The following is a 13,583-nucleotide window of genomic DNA, read 5'->3' as shown; positions in this document are numbered from 1 at the left end:
CTAGATGTTTGCTTTTGAATTCTTAATGTGAGATGCAGCTCTTTAGACTTCTGCACTTCCTCCTAAGGGCATCACAAAGTCAGGAACAGCACAGCAGTGAAAGCAGGGCAATTAACTGAAAGATTCAGCCTGTGAAAGAGATAAGAACCCCAGCCTTTCCCTCTGTGCATTAATGATTTACTGTATCCTGGGCGGAGCTTTGTCATTCCTGTACAGTACAGCGTGGCAATATGATTCAAGGGGAATCGCTGCAAGAGACTATGGATCTGAAGTATAATATGCATGGCGGACTGCACAAAGTCTAAAACTACACGATGCACTTAAAAGGATGATTTTAAAAAATCACCAATAAAGAAATTGACAGCCAATTCATCATGTGTAAAATAATAAATAAAAAATCTTAACGCGTCTTATGAAATTCTTTAAAAAGGAGAACACACTCGGTACGGTTTCCATTAGCTATCATCCTCAGACATCTCGGCACTAGAGCTTGCCGTGAGAAATATGATTTTGTGCTTTCAAAATGCATACTGGAGGTATTCAACGGAGAGAGCGAAAAGCAATTTTGTCAGAGGCAATCTGACTTCACTCCGTTCATAATGACTGAGTCAAATTAATCATCACAAATAATATTCCACTGTCAGCCATTCAGGAGCTTTTTAATAGAATTTTTATGATTCATGTCTCGCGGTATATATCAAGCAGCTCGTTCTGCAACATTTCAGAAATCAATTCAATATCATCTTCGTGTAGGCTGTCATCCTCCACACTGGGACAACCATTTATCTTGCAAACAAATACTTTTAGCACATAAACAGCCGGGAGAAAAGGAAAAGAAAAAAAAAACTGCTCTCCCTTTGTTTCAGAGCTGTAAAATCCAATTCAAAGAATATCTCGCAATACACAACTGACCGTTATTAAATGCGTTCCATGTTACAGTCTGTAAAAACTTTAAACAGGAATGAGTATCATGCTGGTCTTTAAAAAAAAAGGCTTTGAACAGTATGTTCAGGTGTTTTTTTGTTTTTTTTGTTACTGCCATCACAAATGATATGGTTGACTGTTATGGCTGTTCAGTTGGTCAAAGAATATAAAAAGCATTTTAAGAAAGACTGAATTAAACAAAACTCAATTCCATACTTCAGTGCCAATATTCCTCAAGGAAACGCAGTGTTTTCTTTTCAAAATCACTAGGGGGAGGGAAAAAAGAGAGAGGTAATGTGCTTTAAAGCAACCTAGCCTTTTCTTATTAATGCCAACACAATGCTAATTCTGCCAAGCAGAATCCAAAGATATTCGTCAGCCAGTTTTGTATTTAAGCGAGCATATGTTCTCCTCTGAAGCAGACTGTCACATTTAGTGGGGTCAGGATTCAAGACCAGATTGGGCCACATCACGACATTGAAATCTGAAAGTGTTTTAGCAGGATGAACTGCGAAGTGGTCCCTAGGATAACTGTGATATACACACAACTATGCTTCTATAGGGCCTCACTGATAAACACACAATTACTGTGCTGTGGGGACACTGTGTGATAAACACACAACTATGTTTCTACAGGGCCTCACTGGTAAACACACAATTACTGTGCTGTGGGGACACTGTGTGATAAACACACAACTATGTTTCTACAGGGCCTCACTGATAAACACACAACTACTGTGCTGTGGGGACTCGGTGGTAAACACACAACTATTGTGCTGTGGGGACCCTGTTTGATAATCAAATAATGTCCTGTTTGTTGACTTCTTTCACAAAACACAGAGATGACAGAGGAAATATAATGCAAGCAGCCCCTGAAATGCGTGGTCCTAATGGAGTTATTGTACATTAGAAGTCTCTATAAAAAGGAATCAATCTAAAAAATACCTAACAAAAAGATGTACAACAAATTTGCAACAAAATTCAATATAAAAAGTAGAGTGAGGACAAAAGCTTACATGTCTGTTTACAGCAGCCCTTCATATTAACACAAATGGAAAACTCAATTGGTCCCATTTGATTTGCTTTACTGAAATAGTGAAGATTAATTTTCTAGATTGTCCTTTGAAGACAAACGCTTTTTTTAAACTTTCAAGGATCCGTTATTGTTTGCTCTAATGGACGAGAAAACGAACATTTCCTGAGATTCAATTTCCCTCATAATTGTTGGAAGGAAACTAAATTGTCTGTTGTAAACACTAGAAGCATTGTGTGAAGGGAGTCCCTGGCTGCCTCCTCTGGGAAATTCAAATCTCCAAGCTATTTTTTTGTAACAATGTGATTGCATTAGCAGGTACAATGCATTTCTGGCATGCATTCCTGGGACTGGAATAGCAGAAGAAGTTGTGAATTAATTGAAAGGCGCATTTGCCATGGTTTTTTGGACTTACTTTGTGTGGTCATTTAAAGGCCCTGTCTCTTTAGTCATAACCACTGTCTCCAACAACAGTGTGACTCGATGTCGCAGACGTGGGCGTTTAAATGCCATTTAAGTGTCCCTTATGCATTCAGCTGAGCTTATTTCTCCAAGACATTCTATGGCATAGTTTCCCAACCAACTGCCACAATGCCTTCACATTATTGGCACTTTGAACTGTTTTCATGCAGTGATGCTTTGATACAATTCCTCCACCAAACTCTGCAAATAGTAATACAAGTCTGCTGCATGAGTTTCAAAGAGAGGTTCTAAATCACCACCATGACCCTGAAACAGTTTACAGTATTTCCACATTACAAGGCTTCTATAAACTTAATGGAAGAAAAATAGAATAGTTCCTAACTTCAATTCATCACCTTTAGCTGCCTTTATGGGCAAGACATAATAACATCCTCACAGCACATGCTTCTGCTCCGTGTAACATTACTGTGAGACGCAATATGAGCACAATATGTGATATGCGATAACATTGTTGAATATTGCAATGGCGATATGACTTGCAATAAATAAACAAATATTTAAGTGTGCGCAGTTCTAATGTTTCTCTGTTTTAGGTACGCTGCTAATGTGGACCCCAGACAATGAATAGCCTATGCTCACTGAATAAAAAATAAAATAAAATACATTATTTCCAACATGCTTTTAATGAACAAAAGAACAGCCAATCAATTTAACAGAACATCGTCACTCTTTTGCGATTTGTTTATCTCTCATGTTCCTTTCTCGATGACGATAAATATTGATATATCATGCAGCCCTACCACCAAGCTTCTGCATTTTAAAGACATTCATTGCAAAAAATATCCACCATCACAAGGAAGAAGTACAATTATAAAAAAATTTGTGGGAATATGCATAATTATGAATTAATGAATGAATTAATAAAACATTTTAAGAAGCAGAATTAAAACAAATAACCCGCCTTGCTAGCTTCACTGCGCCTGTATTGTGGAAAGTTTGAAGATCACTTCAGCCATTTCATCAGTGGGATCGTCAAGTGTAAAACTAGATTAGTGAAATAACCGATTGTTATCTAAACTTGTTCTGAGACCTGCTCGTCAGGGTGTCTGATTTAGAGAATTCTGTGCTTTAAAACATCATCATGATCAGAGTGTTATCTAGACCAATGGAGACCCAGCCACAGCCACAGCCGCAGGCATAAACAGAGCATGCTCCGAACCACCACTGGAAGTGGCCGTGTCCATCAAAGTCACTCACCGGAAGGACGACTCGGCCTTGCTTGAGAGATTACCAGAGCAAAGGCCAGATGAAATGAGTTCAAGTGCTTTTCCTGAAATGCAGGAAAAGAAGATTCTGGTTCTTCAGTTCGACATGGCTAAAGCCAGCTCACCCAGGCTCGTACACCAGCCCGGGCCAACTGAACCCGACTGGTACACAAACTAAAAACAGATTGCCGTTTCTAAAATGGTTGTAGGATGGTCTTGGCTGGAATTTTACAGCAGGGCGAGTTAGGTCGAGACATCTCGAAAACCTCCAAAGTGGAACCATGGAGGGGTTTAAAGCTGACCTTGATGGTCACGCATCAAACAGACCTGATCGGTTGAAGTGAGTGATGTATTTATCACCTAGATGATCTGCTGTTGTTCAAGCGGGATTAGAACCCATCTTTAATCCCAATAATCTGTACATGGTGACTTCTGCTCCTCTCTGCCAACCATGTACACTCAGTGACCACTTTATTAGGTAGACCTGTACACCAGCTTGTTAATGCAAATATTTAATCAGCCAATCATGTGGCAGCAACTAAATGCATAAAAGCATGCAGATGTGGGCAGGAGGCTGTTTTTAAGACCAAATTTCAAAGTGACTTTGACCTTGGAATGATTGGTGCCAGACAGGGTGGTTTGAGTATCTCAGAAACTGCTGATCTCCTGGGATTGTCACCTACAACAGTCTCTAGAGTTTGCAGAGAATGGTCCAAAAAACGCCCAGTGACCAACAGCTCTGCGGGCAGAAAGGCCTTGTTAATGAACAAAGTCAGAGGAGAAGGGCCAGACAGCGAGCTGGCAGGAAGGTGACAGCAACGCAAATAACCACACATTACAAAGGCGGTGTGCATACGAGAATCTCTGAACACACAACAAACCTCTAAATTCATAGGCTACAGCAACAGAAGACTTAATAAGTCTAAGAAATATGTCTAATAAATATCTAACAAAGTGCTCACTGAGTATATAGCAGTGTGACATCAATGTTGACCGAGTCGAGCCCAGAATAGGATACATTGAGGCAATTTGCCTCATTACTGTAAAACACAGAGTTTCTGGCCTGTGAGAAAAGTGCTATACAAATTGAATTAATAGTCTCTATCACGGCTCCAAAAACCTGTGATTTTTCACAAATAAGTGTGTGTGTGTATGTGTGGGAGAGACTGTGACTGTGTGTGAAGGGGGTAGGGTAGGGGACAGTAATTTACAGTAACCAACCACCACTGCAGAAATTAAAATACTCAATGCCAAAATATTTTTGATAATTGGGAGCAAATTGTGTAAAGGGTTGCCACCTATTTTTACTCAAGTTTTAATTTAAAGGCTCAAATATGTACAGGATGGCAGCAAATAATCCGTTCAAACCCGGCATCCATAATTAAGTCAATATCCCAAATTATACCTGCTATTATCCACAGCTGAACACTGCAGGTGCTTCTACAACCCACGATCAAGCCCTTAATTCAAATTCGCATCTCCCTTTCTCACTGGGGAAGAAGCTTTCAAAACTCATTGCCAATACGAGCTCCGAATTCAAATTCTCTTTCATTGAATTGGAAAAAACACTTGAAATGTATCATATAAAATAATGAAAGATATGGAGCCTTTGTCATCTTTCCCTCTATGGCAATGCAAGTGCCCATGTAATCACAGGACGCATGCGGACACCTCACCCACACACACACACACACACACGTACGTGAACATCCCACAATCCCTTTTTTCCATATGTCATTGGATTTAAGATCTAACTGAGTTGCAAACCGAGAGAAAAAAAAGCAAGTGAAGTGAGACCTCATTGTTCTCTCCCTTCCTCCTGTCCTCATTAAAGCTATGGTAATAAGAATACAGTTTTGATTTACTGTAATTGAACCACAAGGGTGCTTCTGCCAGATTCATCAGCGTGTACAGCGCAGTTGCATTAAAATAGATTGAACTTCCCTGAGCATTAGAGCAGATGTCTACACTTTTATTATATTTCAATCAGCTGTGACCTTGGCTTCCATGCAGGGAAATACAACGTTCTCATATACAATAATGCCTTAAAGTGTAATATAAATATCAAAACTACTCAGACCCTTAAATCCGCAGTGCCACCGCAGCGAGTGTAGCGGAATGAAAAATAAGTTCATACAGATTATTCTGCTTTAAGTCTTTAAAAGGGCACTACGGAGAGTTCAAGGCGCTTTCGTCCATCTCAGCTTATCGGTTTTTGTATTTCTCGCCGGATGCTGTTGATGGAAAATAACAGCCGGATGGCTGGAAGGGCATTAGGTGCTGGGATCCTCATGCCCCGGGGCTCAATGCGAGATCTGCATGGATCATACAACGTGGAGGGGGGAAGCCTATAAGTCGAGCACTCACGCGCCACGGCTAGCTAAAGACACTCCGGGAATCGTCGGCCACACTGTGCACCATACAGTGAAATGCATCGCTGTGGAAAGTGACAAATGAGCATCGTAGCTAATCTGCACTCATCTGTCGACCCGATGGGCCTGTTGAAGATCGTGGTTCTGTATCACAGCTCGACCCAGGCTGCAGTTTTCAGATGTTTTGCCACTGCCCCTCGAGAGTTTATCTAAGCTAAACGCTGGGTGTCTCGCCCGTTCATTTGTGTGAAATTCCTAACCGAGTGCATAACCCTCTGTAAATTATCCAGAAGAGTGCATAACCCTACATAAATTACCCTGAAGACCAAACTGTGAGTCCTCCTCCTACAGTGTTGACTTTAGGCAGGGTGCAGGGGTGGTGGCCATGTTTAAGGAGTAGTGTTGGGGCCTTGCAGACAGATAAACACCCCCCATCCCAGACTTCATTTGTCTGGCACGGGTGCTGGGTGTTTGGACTCCAGAAGCTTCAGAAACTGTGATTTTAGCAGCTGGTTCTCACCCCCCTACATTTGAACACAGAGATAAAATAAATAAATATCACTTTTCATCTCTCTCATTCATCCCCTTTGCCGTCACCTTCAAATTGGGATTTGAGTTTTCTGGGAAATACCAGGCCTGCAATGTTATTTCCTTTTGACAAACTAAAGAAAGAAATCTCTTGAATGACTACAGAATATCCTAATTTGATCTGATATTAACTAAGTTCTCCTGAGCCCTGGCAGAAATAATACACAATACAGGTGCCTTGGATGACAGAAACGATGACGTGTTGCAGTGAAAATATTTTTTTAAATGTTATTGTAATTTTATTCAATGTCCCTTGTAGTGTAACATGTTTAGATAATGCATGATACAATATACAGTGTTGGAGATTAGAGACTCCTGTGTCCTGTGCACACTACATATCAGTTCTCAGAACAGGGCATGGTATTAATGGGGCACATTCTCCAACTCCCAAAACCCCTGAAGTGATAGGCATCTGAACCTCTCTCTTTATGGCAAGTGGCGTTGGGAGATACGGGCCAATCGCAAAGCCCCCTCAGGATGGGCTCTGACAGGTGATCTCCTGTTACGCCGACCCTACGCCTCCAGTCACGTCCGCGTCCTTCCAGCGACTGAGGCCTGCATTATTTATGCCTTTCATGCTATTTACAAATTTGGGTAACTTGAGCCCGCTAATGCGATAAGCTCCAAGTTCTCCGAGGGTTGAAGCGCAGGCCTAATGTGTATCCTGGAGTCGGGGGGAAATATCCCATAGTCCCGTGCTCCCAACATGCAGTTATATGCAGCGCCACAAACAGACCCCATGTTCTCACCAGGCTGGCCTTCATCAGGTGATGTGCACCCACGGACAGATAAATTAACCGTGATGGCGTGATGTTATGCATGATATTTATCCTTCTTTTATGACATACTAGTGCTGATGTTTAGACCCTGCATTACACATCTTGATATCGTCATTTGATAAACAATGCCCAATAATCCAATCCAGTTCACTCATTGTTCTTTAAAAGGTATGTAAAAAAAAAAAAAAAAAACATTGGTGGAGGTTGAGGTGAACATCTCTTCACTGTAGTGCACTTTTAAAATTGTGAAAGGTGCATTATAATTGCTAAGCATAATCCATTAACAATGATTCATTAAAAATTCCCTAGCCCAACACAAGGGCAGAAAATCGACATGTAATGCTGTCACTATATTGTAATGTGACGGATTGCCCTGTCTGTGAAGTGTTTAAGGGCTGAAATCAGCGATGGGACGCTAACACAGGGGGGTTGCTGACTCAAATCTTCGGCGATACGCTCTGTCTGCGGCCCAGAGGACAGAGCATAACCCCAGGCACAGCAGCAGTTGCCCAGCTGTTGGACAGGATAGCAGGCTGAGTATAACTCACGGGCAGCTACTTGGCAGACACGTAACGACGCGCGTCCTTTTAGCCTCCCGTTAAATGATTCAATTAACCTCGCCGCTACCTGCCAGCCGCACCACGAGATCTGACCTGAGAGCAGCCGTTTCGACAAGAGGTCCTGAACCACCTGCGCTCACTTCCAAACCGTATGCGTACCGCGTTAATAAGTAGGCCTGTGTCAGAACAAAATATCAGAAAATGTTTTTGTCGGAGTGGACGCGTATATCACCCTACCTGCGGAGGAGGGGATGACTTTCACTAATATGTGCGCACTCTATGCACTGCTCTTGATAATCAGCCTGTCAATTTAGCTGAGAAACGTTCTTGATAATCAGCCTGTCAATTTAGCTGAGAAATGTTCTTGATAATCAGCCTGTCAATTTAGCTGAGAAACGTTCTTGATAATCAGCCTGTCAATTTAGCTGAGAAACGTTCTTGATAATCAGTCTGTCAATTTAGCTGGGAAACGTTCTTGATAATCAGTCTGTCAATTTAGCTGAGAAACGTTCTTGATAATCAGTCTGTCAATTTAGCTGAGAAACGTTCTTGATAATCAGTCTGTCAATTTAGCTGAGAAACGTTCTTGATAATCAGTCTGTCAATTTAGCTGAGAAACGTTCTTGATAATCAGTCTGTCAATTTAGCTGAGAAACATTCTTGATAATCAGTCTGTCAATTTAGCTGAGAAACGTTCTTGATAACCAGTCTGTCAATTTAGCTGGGAAACGTTCTTGATAATCAGCCTGTCAATTTAGCTGAGAAACGTTCTTGATAATCAGTCTGTCAATTTAGCTGGGAAACGTTCTTGATAATCAGTCTGTCAATTTAGCTGAGAAACGTTCTTGATAATCAGTCTGTCAATTTAGCTGAGAAACGTTCTTGATAATCAGTCTGTCAATTTAGCTGAGAAACGTTCTTGATAATCAGTCTGTCAATTTAGCTGAGAAACGTTCTTGATAATCAGTCTGTCAATTTAGCTTTGCAAACGGGTGAAGAAAACACAGTACACAACACAGCAAGTCACTCAGTAGTGATATGTGGCGTTTGAGTGAACAGAAGAGATTTAGCAAATGGACATTTTGAAAAGTTTTATTTCTGAAGCACCCCTTCAGCAGTCTCAGACACTACAGGAAATAATAGCAATAACGGCATTGTGCAGCCCTAAACTAACGATCTGAAGGCGTTCAACACATTACAACCGCACATTCCAGCGTACTCATCCGAGTGAAATGACATTACGAGACTCTGTCGCCAAGCGTCCGACGGACTGATGGTGTTTTCGGGACCTGGCAGCAGCCCGTGATTGGTCTGCAGCGGTGCGCTCTGGAGCACCTCCACCACTCTGTGACCTGCTGCTACTCGTCCATTTGACATTTTTACAACAAGTGAAAAGCACCAGATCCATACCGTAAACGGAAAAAAACACGCATGTAGCACAGTCAACAACGTAAACGATAGTCATAGTAAGTGCTGATTTTTTAAAAATGTATTTATTTTTTATTAGGGTATAAAAGAGGGATATGGGGATCAATGAAGAGGAAAGCTACTTCTGAATCATTGGATTATTGCCACATCACCACGGGAGTAATTGCTCTGTTTTGCTTCAGTATAAAAGGTTAACGGGTTTAAACTCAGAATATTTGAATATTTTCCGCTATACCTTTTTAGGCCGGAGCTGGAATTTTCCCTGTGGAGATTTTACAGTGCCTAAAATGTCCGGTTCTAGGGGGGCCAACCGTGTTTAAATCACTGGTACACATGAGGACTATGGAAAGAGGAGACCCACTATGGCCTTCATTACGGGTCTGCCGTACACTTCACACTCCTATATGGCTCTGCATGAATATTACATGCATTTCAAACTGCAATTTTGAGACCTACCTCCATGTCCCTGAATCAACAGAACACCCTTCTACACTCTCCATCTTGGATTATCCCCTCGCTCCCTTCCTGTGTCAGTCTCTCTCTCTCGCTCACCACGTGCCAGTCTCTCTCTTTCACTCACCTCTCTCCCCGCCATCTTACCCTCTCCCTTTCTCAACCCTCACCCTCTCCCTCACTCTACACACACTTCTCCTCCAGCGGGGAGGTCAGGGGTCACCTTCATCTGATCAGACGTCACCCCAGATTAAAATCAGGACCTTTGAGCCGTGTCATATATCATCCCAGGTCTGACTCATTGGGGGGGGGGGGGGGGGTCGCTGGGGGTCACCCTCATTTGATTGGCTGACAAGAATGATATAATTTGTGTTTAACCCCAGGCTATATAAGCTGTGAGTGGCGCTCTAATGCGTTTTGCCCGAGATGCAGCCGGCGCTGAGAGAATAATCCGGAACCGAGCCGGCCGGCCCCCCACACATCATCGCGGGGCGCGCGGGAGGGGTTTATCCAATAATAAAGCAGGCCGACACCGCCATGCCACATGAAGAGGATGTTTCAACGTGGCGGCGGCCATTACCGCTGCACACTGGAGCGGAAAGGAGAGCTGGGTTTCAACGTCTCACACAAAAGGACAGCCAGCGGAAAGAAGGGCTGGGGTGCGGACAGGGATAAAAGCCCAGTTGGGGGGAATTTCCTTGTAGGTTCGACGTAAACGGGGCATAAATCAAGCCGGATTAAGTAGACGTTTACTCGACGAGCTGCACTTAGGTTATTACTTAATGCCGTGTTAATACACCCCGTCTGTTCTGAGGGGTGCCTGGGCGTGTCAGACCAGGAGTCTTGGTGAGGGAGGGGGGTGTGTTCCCCCGGTGTAAAGGGGCACACGTTGGCGTACTTTCTCCGATTCTCCTTCCCTATCAGAAGGAAATGAGTCCTACAGTGTGCATGGAGTGCTCTATCCATTTTCTGAGAGAGAGGGAGACGGTGCGGTGTGAGAAAAACACAGGCGCAGACACTCAGGTTATATAACGGCGCGTAGCTCGTAACCGTGGCGATGGAGCTGGGAGGGAGGGGGCGGGGCGGGGTCGGTTTTGTCATTTCAGCTGAGGATTGTAATTGGACTTATTGCCTGACATAACGTGACCTATATAGTGGGGAAACGGCCACAGAGTTCCATCAACAGTGGGATAAGCAAACCCCCCCCCCCCCCATCGCCTGTCAAACAGTTATTTCTTCCAATCGGTGACTCCTGGAACGATACTCTTGTTTTGTGTTTGTGTCAGGATGGTGTTTGCATTTCAAACAAATCCCCCGATGCGTTTTCTCTGGTTCTAGCGGACAGCCAGGTTACGAGGCGGTATAAAAGGAACAGGAGCCGCCCTCTCTGTCTGACACCCCCGATGGTCCAGGTGGAGTCCAGTCACCGCGCCGTCACAGGGTTCTAACACAAACTCTTCCACTGCCTGCGGGATCACTGCAGCTGCTGTAGCAGTACCCATACGTACAGTAAGCCTACAGCACAAAGTTACGGAGGCTGAGAATGCAACGCATTAAGGAGTAGATGGGTTTGCACAGTTGGTGTTAGTACACCCAGAATATAGTTTGTTGTGCAGAGAAGCCATATAAACGTGTGTATTCGCAGGGCCATGTACTGCCCCAATAAGAAGATACGCTGCTCTGTAGAAGTGTGTATGGGAATGCTGAGAGCAAAAGAAAACGTTACGGTCCGTGGAGCCCTGTGTTACATGATGGGCGGGGGTAAATTGCTTCCATTTAGGGTCCACTGCCACTTTGTTCTGTGTGTATGTGTATGCGGGTGTGTGTTAGTTTGTGCATATGTGTGTGTGTGTGTGGATATGTGTGTGTATGTGTGTGGGTGGGTATGTATGTGTGTGTTTGTGTGTGTATGTATGTGTGTGTGTGTGTGTGTGTGTGTGTGCGTGTGTGTGCTTGTGGGTGCATACATGTGTGTGTGTGTGTGGGCTTGTGGGTGCATGCATGGGTGTGGGTGTGTGGGCATTTCACACAGCTGGTGAAAGATTGCACATAACATCAGGGTTTTGAATCTCTAGTCTTTAGTGGGTAGATGTGATAACTCATGCCTGCTGTTATTTTTGTCATTAAAGGGCTACTGTAGCTCTGACCACTGCTGTACACTTATTTTCACGTGTGCTGCATGTGGAAGCACATGGCCAAATGTGTTGGGGGGGGGGAGGCTGTCAGCAGAGAGAGAGGGCGAGAGAGAGAAAGAGCTGAGAATGAGGGAGAGACGGACAGAGGGAGGGAGAGATGAAAGAGAAAGAGCTGTCTACCTCAACAGAAGGAGCCCAATCTAGCAGCAGGAAAAAGTGGTGAATCGGATCCATGAAACTCCACTGTAATGAAAACCAGCAGGGAAAAAGGACTCAAGCAAGATACCAGAACCAACAGGAATTTCCCCACACAGGCAAACATACACGTTATGCACGCTCGCACACACACACACACGTACACACGCCGCTTCTGGTCTTTAATCAGTGAAAGGATCCAATGATTTGAGGTCCAATCAGAGCATTTCCTGTCAGTCACAGCAGACCTGGCACACAATCAGACACCTGAAGCCTGATCCAGAGACTCCATTCTGGAACCTTCTATGAGGCCTGGCCAGGACCCTCAATCTGAAATCGACCGCTCGCGAACACTTGCAAAGCCAGCACGCGTCCCAAAACCTCAGATGCTCACTGTTGAACCCGCTGCCTTCTATTCAATCTCATCTCACGAAACTTTGAGCTTTCGAGAAAGGAATGCAGAGTGTCAATTTTCATGTCAGATGAGCAATTTGTGTGTTTTTGTTGATTTCAATGGCCATCCTGCTCATTGTGTCGAGCGAGTAATGAACCATGTGACCCAGCAGACGCGACGCTGGCGTTAGTAAGCCACTCGAACTGAAGGACCAATCGGGTGGCGCTTTGACTGAGCGGAGGCCCAGGGCTCCCGCTGATGGGAAACAGATGGGTCCAGTTGTCTCGTTCGCTGAATCACGGGTAAAGGAGCCGGCCTGTCAATCAGCGTAAGTGAATCGGGGCTTTCGTTACGGGCTCCGGTTCGGGGGGGGGGGGGGGGAGCTGGGTGCCTGCAGAACCCCAGGCCGTTTGATTTCTCCTGGGGGACACGGCTGCATTCAGGGCTTTGTTCCCAGTTTGCATTTCAAAGAAACTCGTATCCGTGGCCTGGTAGTGAAAGAGCAGCTGGAAGATGGAAAATTCTGTTGTTGCGATCATTTTTTGTTAATTACACATCGCGGTAGTGGCCTTTCCTACAGCCGATTCGGGGCCAGGCAGGTTTCAGAGCAGGTGACTGACAGCTGAAACGACATTTGTGCGATTTCTCCAGGTCCGATAATTACTTCAGTTAAGGCATTAGCGATACAGGTGGAATGGCTTACGCCCAGGGTCTGGAGCTGGCCGCTGTTAACCGGTCGTTAAAAGCAAACCCGCTGAACGAGCCACAGTTTGGCGGTATGGCGGCTAACGGCTGTCGCTGTTAGCATTCAGTCCCGTCGAGACAAAGGTAGGACGCAATGTATTTGACAGGGCGCGGAAGCTAAAATCTGCTTCGGCTTACGGTTGTTTTTAAAAAGGCCCTCGTGTCCGTAATGCAATACCTTGCTTCGTGGCTCTGCAGCCCCCGGAAAATGAAGCCTTCAGAACCTCCAGCAGTGGCACGCTGCCTAGGCCCCGGCAGGCTCTATTAGGAGATGCTGGAGCGATAGACAG

General features: G+C 44.3%; 1 protein-coding gene across 3 annotated transcripts in view; it reads right to left on the bottom strand.

The window, feature by feature from the left end:
- The window catches only part of LOC133138939 (TOX high mobility group box family member 2-like), a 123,562-nt gene that overhangs the window by 41,110 nt on the left and 68,869 nt on the right, over positions 1–13,583 (bottom strand). The gene's annotated exons all lie outside the window — the stretch shown is intronic.

The sequence above is a fragment of the Conger conger genome, chromosome 10, assembly GCF_963514075.1.
Source record: "Conger conger chromosome 10, fConCon1.1, whole genome shotgun sequence".
In the NCBI taxonomy this organism is placed as follows: domain Eukaryota; kingdom Metazoa; phylum Chordata; class Actinopteri; order Anguilliformes; family Congridae; genus Conger; species Conger conger.
Note: the sequence above shows the minus strand (reverse complement) of the source record. Positions and strands in the feature narration are given on the sequence as shown.